Source organism: Ictidomys tridecemlineatus, chromosome 6 (assembly GCF_052094955.1).
Source record: "Ictidomys tridecemlineatus isolate mIctTri1 chromosome 6, mIctTri1.hap1, whole genome shotgun sequence".
Taxonomy (NCBI): domain Eukaryota; kingdom Metazoa; phylum Chordata; class Mammalia; order Rodentia; family Sciuridae; genus Ictidomys; species Ictidomys tridecemlineatus.
The window spans coordinates 92,704,183-92,715,174 of record NC_135482.1 but is presented as its reverse complement, the minus strand read 5'-3'; positions in this window follow the sequence as shown (position 1 = coordinate 92,715,174).

Here is a 10,992-nt window from a genome sequence, read left to right as displayed (position 1 = left end):
TAAACTGTCACATATTTTGACAAAGAAAATTCTATTCATCATTAGTTCTTCTTTACTTGCAAATCTATAAAGCTTTGCTGTGAAATACCCAATAAATGGTCAAGTAATTAAGAACTTTTTGTACTTTTACTCTTGATTATGAATTCCAAATACATACTAATTTCTCTTTTATTCCTTAAAAGTTTAATTTTTAAAGCCAAGCACACATTTCAAGCTCCCCTAAAAAAATAAAATAACTGATATCAGCAAATGCAATTGTTGCCAAATCTTTCTACTCTATGCTACTATGACAGTTCTTACATTTTAATTTTCTTTATTTTTTTATACTTCAGTCATTGACTAAAATTCAGAAAAAAAACCCACAATGTTTTATTCAGTTTTATGGCTTTGGCTACTAGCATAGTCTCTTACATAAAAGGGTTTAATAATATTTTAGAGAAAATTATTATCTACATTAATGAAAGAAAATATAAAAACTGATATAAAATACAACTTGAATAAATGTTTCTATTTATACTCTATAATTCATGTTTTGGTAAAGACTCATGAAAGTTTAAGTTATTTGTTTTCATTAATTTCAAGAAGAAAATCTAGATCTCTCTCTTGAGATTTTCCTTTCCTCTGGGGTACAAGGCGTTCTCTAGCTAGAATCAGCTCCCCTGAGCTTTTCATGACCATGGCTAATAATGAACACCATTTCCATAGTCTCTTTGGTTCTTATCTATCATCCACCAAGGATGCAATCTTTCTTAATGTTTGAACTGTCAAAGTTAGTTTCTGGAGACCCATCTACTGCCTTCTTAGGAAATTCTAAGGGACTCTCAGTTTTATCCTAGGTAACTGGCTTTGATTTTGACAGAACTGGACCCGAGTATATAAAAGATGACAAAAATAAGTTATAATTTAAAATGTTCGATTAAGGCCTATACAGAGCAATACAATTAATGAATAACCATGGTCACTATAGTCATAGTGTAGGAACAACATATTCTGATACTCTGGAAACTGTTGAATAGTAAGAGGTATTTAAGATGCTTAATTTGTATGGGGAAAAAAATGGAAGCTTGAGCTCATATCTCTGTTCAAATAAGTTTTTTTTTTCAGTAGAAGTATAGGAAGTCAGTGTGGCAGAATTAGAAAAAATGTGTTCATTATGAAGATTTTAAAATGTAGGGTTCCAAAAAGAAAAATAAATAAATAATGAAAACTATTGCATACTGATGCATGATGCTTCAAAACTTTGCAAATTAACCTCCCTTGAGAGTATTCAAATTTCTTATAAATAGGATAGAAAATATAAGTATATTGGAAAGTCTTTTGAGCTAAGAGAACTACAAGTGACCAGAAGACTTTAAAATTTAGGTTACACTGTAAGAAAAAAAAGAGAGGAAACAAATTAATAATAGCAGAAATGAATGAGAAAACATTGTATACATCTCATAGGCATCAAAGTGATAATAAAGAAATAGTATAAGTAACTCTATACTCACAGTTTGATAACTTAGATAAAATAGACCAATGCTTTGAAAGACAATTTCCAAAACTCACACAAGAAAGAGATAATCTGAAAGGCCTGTATCTCTTGACAAAATTGAATCAATAATTCACAACCTTCCAAACAGAAAGCACTAGGCCAAAAGAGGTTCATTGGTGAATTCTCTTTTTTTTTGTGTGTGGGGGCACTGGGGATTGAACCCAGGGCCTTGTGCATGCAGGTCAAGCACTCTATCAACTGAGCTATATCCCAGCCCCTTCATTGGTGAATTCTATCAAATGTTTAAGAAAGAAATTGTAGTAACTCTCTATAATCTCTTTCAGAGAATAGAAATAGAGGGAATACTTCTCATTTTTTTAAGGCCAAAATTACTCTACTATCAAATCAAGATAAAGACAGTCCCTCTAAAATCTGGAACAAGACAGGAATGCCCTCTCTATTCAACATAGTACTTGAAACACTGGCCAGAGCAATTAGAGAGACAAAATAAATTAAAGGAATAACTATAGGAAAAGAAGAATTTAAACTAGCACTATTTGCTAATTATATGATTCTATACCTAGAAGACCCCAAAAACTCTACCAAGAAACTTCTAGAACTAGTAAATGAATTCAGCAAAGTGGCAGGATATAAAATCAACACCCATAAATCAAAGGCATTTCTGTATATCAGTGAGAAATCCTCTGAAAAGGAAATGAGGAAAACTACCCAATTCACAACATCCTCAAAAAAAAAAAAATTACTTGGGAATCAACCTAACAAAAGAGGTAAAAGATCTTTTCAATGAAAACTATAGAACCCTAAAGAGAGAAATAGAAGAAGACCTTAGAAGATGGAAAGATCTACCTTACTCATGGATAGGCAGAATTAATATTATCAAAATGACCATACTACCAAAAGCACTATAAAGGTTCAATGCAATTCCGATCAAAATCCCAATGTCATTCCTCATAAAAATAGCAAAAGCAATCATGAAATTTATCTGGAAAAATAAGAGAGCCAGAATAGCTAAAGCAATTCTAAGCAGGAAGAGTGAAACAGGTGGTATCGCTATACCAGACCTTAAACTATACTACAGAGCAATAGTCACAAAAACAGCATAGTACTGGCACCAAAACAGGCTAGTAGACCAATGGTACAGAATAGAGGACACAGAGACTAACCCAGAAAATTACAGCTACCTTATATTAGACAAAGGTGCCAAAACCATGCACTGGAGAAAGGATAGCATCTTCAACAAATGGTGCTGGGAAAACTGGAAATGCTTATGCAACAAAATGAAATGGAATCCCTATCACTCACCATGCACAAAAGTTAACTCAAAATGGATCAAGAATCTAGGGATTAAACTAGAGACTCTGCGGCTAATAGAAGAAAAAGTAGGCCCTAATCTCTATCACGTGGAGCTAGGTCAAACTTCCTTAATAAGATGCCTATAGCACAAGAATTAAAACCAAGAATCAACACATGGAACGGATTCAAACTAATTTTTTTTTTCTCAGTAAAATAAATAATCTGTGAGGTGAATAGAGAGCCTACATTCTGGGAACAAATTTTTACCCCTCACATATCAGATAGAGCTCTAATCTCTAGGGTATATAAAGAGCTAAACAAGATAAGCACCAAAAAAACAAATAATTCAATCAACAAATGGACCAAGGACCTGAACAGACACTTCTCAGAAGAGGATATACAATCAATCAACAAATATATGAAAAAATGCTCATCATCTCTAGCAATCAGAGAAATGCAAATTAAAACTACTCTAAGATACCATCATCTCACTCCAGTAAGAATGGCAGCCATGATGAAGACAAACAACAACAAGTGCTGGCAAAGATGTGGGGGAAAAGGTACACTCACACACTGCTGGTGGGACTGCAAATTGGTGCAGCCAATATGGAAAGCAGTATGGAGATTCCTTGGAAAGCTGGGAATGGAACCACCATTTGACCCAACTATTCCTCTTCTTGGACTATACCCAAAGGACTTAAAAACAGCATTTTACAGGGACACAGCCACATCAATGTTTATAGCAGCACAATTCACAATAGCTAAACTATGGAGCCAACCTAGATGTCATTCAGTGGATGAATGGATAAAAAAAAAAGTGGCATTTTTACACAATGGAATATTACTCAGCAATAAAAAAGAATAAGATCATGGCATTTGCAGGGAAATGGATGGCATTAGAGAAGATTATGCTAAGTGAAGTTAGCCAATCCCCAAAAAACAAATGCAGAATGTCTTCTCTTATATAAGGGGGTGACTCAAAATGGGGTTGGGAGGGAGAACAAGGGAGGAAGATTACCTCTAGATAGGAAATAGGGGTAGGAGGGAAACAGAGGGAGAAGGGGAATAGCATGGATGGTGAAAGCAGAACCTCATCATTATACAAAATACATGCATGAAAATGTGAAAAAAAATAAATAAATAAAGTGAATAAAATCACTATAGTTTAAAAAAAAGGATAAAGACAGTACAAGTAAAGAAAACTACAGATCAGTGTTTTTCATGAACATAGATATAAAAATCCTCAACAAAAATGTATGGCAACGTATACATGTATATATACAAAAATGTATAAAAATGAATAATGATGTATAAAAAGAATTATTACCAATTTAAAAATGCGTATGAACAGACACCTCACCAAAGGAGATACAGAGATGGAAAACAAGTACATGAAAAGATGCTTAATGTCATGTCATAAAAGAAATGGAAATTAAAATCAACAATGAAATCCTACTACACTTCTACTAGTCAAGGTCCACAACACTAAAAACATCAGACACGGAGAAATAGGAATTCTCATTCATACTGGTGGGAATACAGAATGATACAACCACTTTCATTTATTTTATTTTGCATTTTTTTAGATCTTTAGAAAAAAATTTGTTTTTTAGAGAATAGGTACAGTCTGGTGTGGTGGCACACACCTAAAATCCAAGCAGCTCAGAAGGCTAAGGCAGGAAAATCGGAAGTTCAAGGCCAGCCTTAGGAACTTAGCAAGGCCCTAAACAACTAAGTGAGACCATGTCTCAAAATTTAAAAAAATTTTTAAGCACTGGGTTGTTGCTCAATGGTTAAGCACCCCTGGGTTCAATCTGTGGTACCAAAAAAAAAAAAATGTACAAACTCTTACATTTATAATAAAGGAACAATATTGATAATAGGGCAGAGTGGAGATGCAAAAGCTAAAATAACTGGAGAAGTGAAGAATAAAGGATACTGGAAAAAATATAGCACACATTTCGTGAAGAATGGCAATTACATTTTGCTGTGGCAGAGCATAATCAAAAATGTTTGTTATGTTAAAAAATTAAAGATAATTATAGTAGACAATATTTAAAGGCATTTTCAGCAAATATGTAGAGAATGTGAAAAGATTCTCTCAAAAGTAAAAAGAAAATGAATAAATCTGTCTGCTGAAATCATGTCTACAAAAATATTTTAAATAATTACCAGCAATCTGAGTTTTTAAGGTTAGCCAAGTATAAAATAGCCTGTCTTGTCTTCCAAAAAAAGATAATTTTTAGATGGAAAGATGGGAAAATAAATTATGCGTTATCTCAATTGTGGAAATTTTATTAGAAACTTATGAGACTTTCACTTTTGGTAAACTATCTTTAACCAAGTCATCAAACAATTACCCATAATATGCAAGACCTTTTTATTAGATCACAGATCAATTAATTCAAACTTTGAGGGCTTGTTAGTACTTTTCTTGAGCTTCTTTAGATAAGTCAAATTGTCATTTGAGTATATATTTTCTCAAAGGAAATCCACATGTACAAAGAACTTTAGCTAATAAATAGACTAAAAAATGGGACTTGTGGTATAGATAGTTTTGTATGCCTGAAAAATATTAGTTTCAATAGCAGAGGTTGTTAAAAGGACATATTTATTGATTTTTAAAGCATGAAACATGGTTCTCCTATGGTTCTCCTTTGTTTCTCTCTCATATATATCGAAACCATGAATGCCCAGTTTTCTTAAAAAAAAAATAAATAAACAAACAAAAAACAACTATAAAAACTGTCACAAGTGAAGTTAAAATCCTTTAGGGATCATGCACAAATGCTATGCATCATGGAAATTGTTCTGAAATTGCTGAAAGAATTAGAAGACAACTAATCTACTTAACTGCATGTTTTTGCTGATATTTGTTAGTTGAGTTGTGGAAGACCTATACAAAAATTTACCATACAGTTCATTTGAAATCAATGTTTCCTTCAAAGAAAAGGAATGCTTGGCAAAAGATATTCACAATTCAGAAATGAAAATTGGCTATCTTATTCATGTTTTCTTACTGTTATACTATATATGAATGAGCTAAATTTGAAGCTACCAAGAATAAGCTTGTTTGTGACCTAGTTACATAGATACAAGAACTCATGTTGAAATTAATCTTTGCATAATGCAAGTCAATAAAGATAATTTCTTATGTTATTTAATATAAAGAAGCTTTTAATTATGATTCACAACATTACTGAAATTGGCTATAAAATTACAAGAAAAATATGAAGACTGCTTTGTTGATATTGGTAAATTTATTGATTTTTATGCATTATCCCCTCAAAAATTTCACATTGATGAGTTAACACAAGTTAGTGAATTTTCTTAACTTGGATGGACATAGTTTCATTTCTGATATGCTTTTACTTCAAGCTAAATAAATTATTTAAAGATAAACAAGTTTTATCAACTTAGATGCATATAATCAAAGAAAATAATTTCTGATCATTTATTCAGCTATTGCACACTTTTAAGTTTGGAACAACTTGGACGTGCAAAACTATTTTTAAATTATACATTTTGTGAAACCTAAATATATCAAATAAACTGAAAAGTTAAGAGTACTGATTGAGATGTGCTATAAGTGTAAAATACACACCAGATTTCAAAAATTTAGTGCAAAAGAGGAATGTAAAATACAGCACCTTAATAATTTTTATATCGATGAGTTGTTGAAATGTTAATATTTGGGGCATATAAGATTAAATAAAACATTATTAAAGTAAGTATCACTCATTTTTTGCTTATCTTTTAATAGCTTTATTTGTTTCTATTTTTATATGGTACCAGGGATCGAACCCAGGGCCTCACGAATGCTAGGCAAGCGTCTACCACTGAGCCACAACCCCAACCCTATCTTTTCACTTTTTAAACATCATACTAGTAAGTTTTAAGTTACATGTTGGCTTATATAATAGCATTTTATTTCTATCAAGCAGCCCTGTTCTAGATTATTTTATGGTTGGGGTCACACAAAACAGTTGGTTAATTTAATAATTAGTTGCTTTGCAAACACCATTTTCTTCTGTTATACAGAGGAGCTAATTTAGTTAAGAAATAAAACTAATGAGTTTAAATAGAGGCTCCTGTAACTTACTAGCTTTATGTCTTTTGTCAATTTATTGACATCTTTGGGGTAAATGGGGATAATAATTTTATTTTGTAAGGCCATTGTGAGGATAAACCAAAGTAAAGAAGATAATGTACTTAGCACAGTACTGGGTACAGAGTTGTCCCTAAATTTGTAGTTAATGATTACAATTACAAGTCAATGAGGAGAGAAAGCAAGAAGTGATTAGAGGAAAAAAGGGAAGGGATGAATTGTTAGCAGGTTGAAAGTGTCAGGTAGTCAACAGGAAGGAATAAGGATGCCATACTCACATTCCTACCTTTCAGGAGGAAAGCAGTAAGATTAAATCTGTGGGAGAAATTATGAATTCAATTTTAAATATGCTGAGCACTGGGTGACTGTGGGAATTGAAGAGATGATACTAGGGGGAAAAAATACAGGTTTGGAGCTAAGATCAGTCTGAATTGTCAATAAAGACTTGGAATCCACAGGTGAGAGCTGGAAAGGAGAACCATTAAGAGGTGTGTGGGGAAGCATTGAGGCAGCAACAGAACAAAAGAAAAAGACAGGCGAGGAAAGAAATCTGGGTACCCTGACATCTACAGGGAAAAAGAGAATTTGGAGCAAGACGGAATAGGAATAGCCTCAGAAGCAAGATAGAAATGAGATACAAAGAAAACCAAGAAAGGAAGAATTCTTTAGCAAGCTCTTAAATTTGTGGAAGAAATGAAAAAATAAAGGATATATGCACTGGATTTCCTACCCAGATGCAAAGGCAGAGGGATCAGGAGCTTCTAAAAGTGAGTTACCTGGTAACATTTTACTAAAGTCTGACTCTCACAATACTAAAATGCATTATGCCCAGGAGATGTGATGGCTGCATATCTCCCTTTTATTGTTGACATGGAAAAGCATACAGAAACCAAGTTATCAGTTAAGAGGATAAAGCAAGGTATCAGAGTCCACAGTGAAGCATCAGGATTTATAGCTTTTAAAATGGTCATTTCTTTTACAGACACATTTTAGTCAAGTGAAATACGTAAGTTATCCATTATTTAATGTCAGATAATAAATTAACACACAATTTATGTACTGCATTGGAAAAAAAACCTGTTATTTTGCAAAAATATTATGTAAAATTCCTTCCCCATTTTTTAATACGATACAAACATCCTTCGTATCCTGTCTATTCTTTAATGCATGTTGCTCTTCTGCTTTTTGATATATGCTATCAATGTATCTTTTTTTCTATATGCTACTTTGGTTTAGATCTTCATCACTATGTAGTTTTAAATAATAGTCTTTTATCTGGTTGGCCAAAAACAAAACAAAACAAAACAAAAAACCCCAACCTCATTTTGTTTTGTATATAGCTATCTTTTCACAAATATAAGTAGATTAATCAAACCTAAATGTTTTGATACAATATAGCCATTAATTTGATAATACCTGGTTATTAGAATCTTATTACCTAATATAAAGAAGTACAGTATAGAAAATCTAAAGGCAAGGAGCTTTGAAAACATAAAGTCCCTGTCATATATTATGTAGTAGGCTTTGGTTTCCTTATTTAGGCTTCAGTTTTCTCATTTGGAAATCAAAGCAGTTTGAAGAGAAGAGCTTGGAAACTTGTAAATTCTGATTCTGAACACAGTTTGGCACAGGGATACTCGGGTCTTTGCATTGCTTCCCCCGTTATAGTTCTCAAGGCACTTTCTTATTTAACAAAGTTTAAGGAACATCAATCAGTAACTGGCACAGCCCTGGATTCTGGGTGCAGGTAAACAAGAGAAAGTTGCCTGCCCAAGCATGTGTACTACATCAGTATGTAATCATGGCAGCAATCAAGGCATTGAGCTCAGTGCAATGGAAGGGAATGATAAAAACATTCAGCTTTGCCAGAAGATGTTAAATTAAGATCACAGGGATGTCAAAGGGTGGAAAATAAAATAACTAAGTATAAAATACTAGTATAAAATACTAGTTAGATGCAGTGGGGTTAAATGCATAAGTTTACCTCCGTTCCTTCTTTGTATTTCTCTTAACCAATAGTGCATGGAGTAAAAAGCAAAACATAAGCAAGCAAACAAAACAAATCATAAGCATGAAATTGAAGCAGAAAGGAGATAACAACAGACCAGAGAAATCAACAAAATTGAGGAGAACTGGAAAAAAAACATGGACCTAGAAAATTCACTTAGAATGTTGGATAAAGATGAAAGGTATGCACACTGAAAGATCAGAGACAAGCCAAACACACACACACACACACACACACACACACACACACACACACACACACACACAATTCCAATTTATATTGAAGAACTCCAAAAGTGTCAGGAATTGGAAGTACAAGGTCTCTCTGAAGGTAGAGGGATAGGAGGGCTGAGAAAAAGGGGTTTCCTTTAAAGTTGGTTTGAGAAGCAGCAGAGGCTGCAATGCCCCTCCCACCCCTCACTTCAACCAGATTCTGCAGATTTGCTTTGCAGAGAGGTTGAATTAAAGGGCTCCAGACTCAAAAGGTAGGGGTAGGGATCAAAAGTCTACATGTTGAAATCCAGAGCTCAAGCTCAATTCCACAGCTCAATCTGGGTTTGTTTACATGTACCGTATTATTCTACAGACAGAAAATTGGAGTAGTCTCTTCAAAGGAGACAGATATATTGAAAACAAAGCAAATCTAGAGATTATTCCCTGAGAAAACAGGTCCCGCTTCTCACCCTACAAAGAGACTCATTGGTTAATAAATAGCACTTGGGAACCAAGCTCACAATAAGTTTTCATGAAAGTGCCTTATGAGCAGGAAACTTAATTATTACCTGGCATGGGAGGGAAGCCTCCATTATGAAAAATACTGACTGAAACAGAAAAAGGACTGAGAAAAAAACAAAAATGTAGAGAGTAAAATAAAACACTTAAAAATTCTAGAGGCTTAAAGATATAATATTGCAACCCCAAAGCAAGAAAAAAATGTTTTTATTTAAAAATACTAAAAGACCAAAACAATAACTCTTAAAATTGGAAGAGAGATAAAATTTAATAAATTTACATTAGTATAGGAAAAAGAGAAAAAGATAAAAATATAATAATAATAGATTTCCATTAACAGGAAAGAGAAAATTATCAAATACATAATATGAAATAATAGGCCTACCAAATACTCCACACAATAAAGACTCACACCAAAATCATTAAGAAATTTCAAAGCATAGCTAGAAAAATACAATCCCTAAGTTTTCAGGCAAATAAAATCATATGGAAAGGATTAGAAATAAGAATGTCTTTGAATTTCTCAATAGAAATAGAATCTAACAAACAATAGAAAAATGCTTTCCAATTCTAAGAGAAAATAATTTTTCTATATTCAGTAAAATTGTCAGTCAACAATGAGGAGAGGAAAAAAACAAAACAAAACCAACCTTTTCAAATATGCAAATTCTTAAAGATATACAGATCAACCTATCCATATTGAATCAGGAGCCTTGTGAGCTTCAGGGAAATAATAATAATAATAATAATAATAATAATAAAATAATAATAATAATAATAATAATAATAATATATGGTGTTTAAATATATCAGGACAGATTTTTACTTCTTTGGGGGAATTTAGAGACCAATAACAATAAGTAACTTTAAACTTCAGGGAAAGTAAAAATTGGTACAAGAATTTTAACCATACAGTAGCACAGTTATGAATAATTATAATGAGATAAATACTTGAGTACAGATTTAACTAAAATATTCAAAATAATTGTGCTGATGGATGAGGCTGGAAAAGTTTATGAGCATGTAGAAGTGAGTGCTTCGTAAGAGAGGTATATTATCTTCCTCTATGGTAGGAAGTTAACAGATAATATCTAAAACTAAAAGGGTTAGAGATAGCTAGCCTAACATTGCTATTTAGAAATATAAAGATATAGGAGTCAAGACTCATTGCTTTCTAGGGAGAATAAGCTGAGGTATGGAGAAATGCAGCAAAGAATTTCTGGTTTTCATTATACACTTTGTAGAACAATTGAATTTTTATGATGAAATAACTCTTATTTTGATAAAAAAATTAAAATTAAATTACAAAAAGAAACACTAAGAGTAAATGGAGAATTTCTAATGCAAGTGTGCTTTG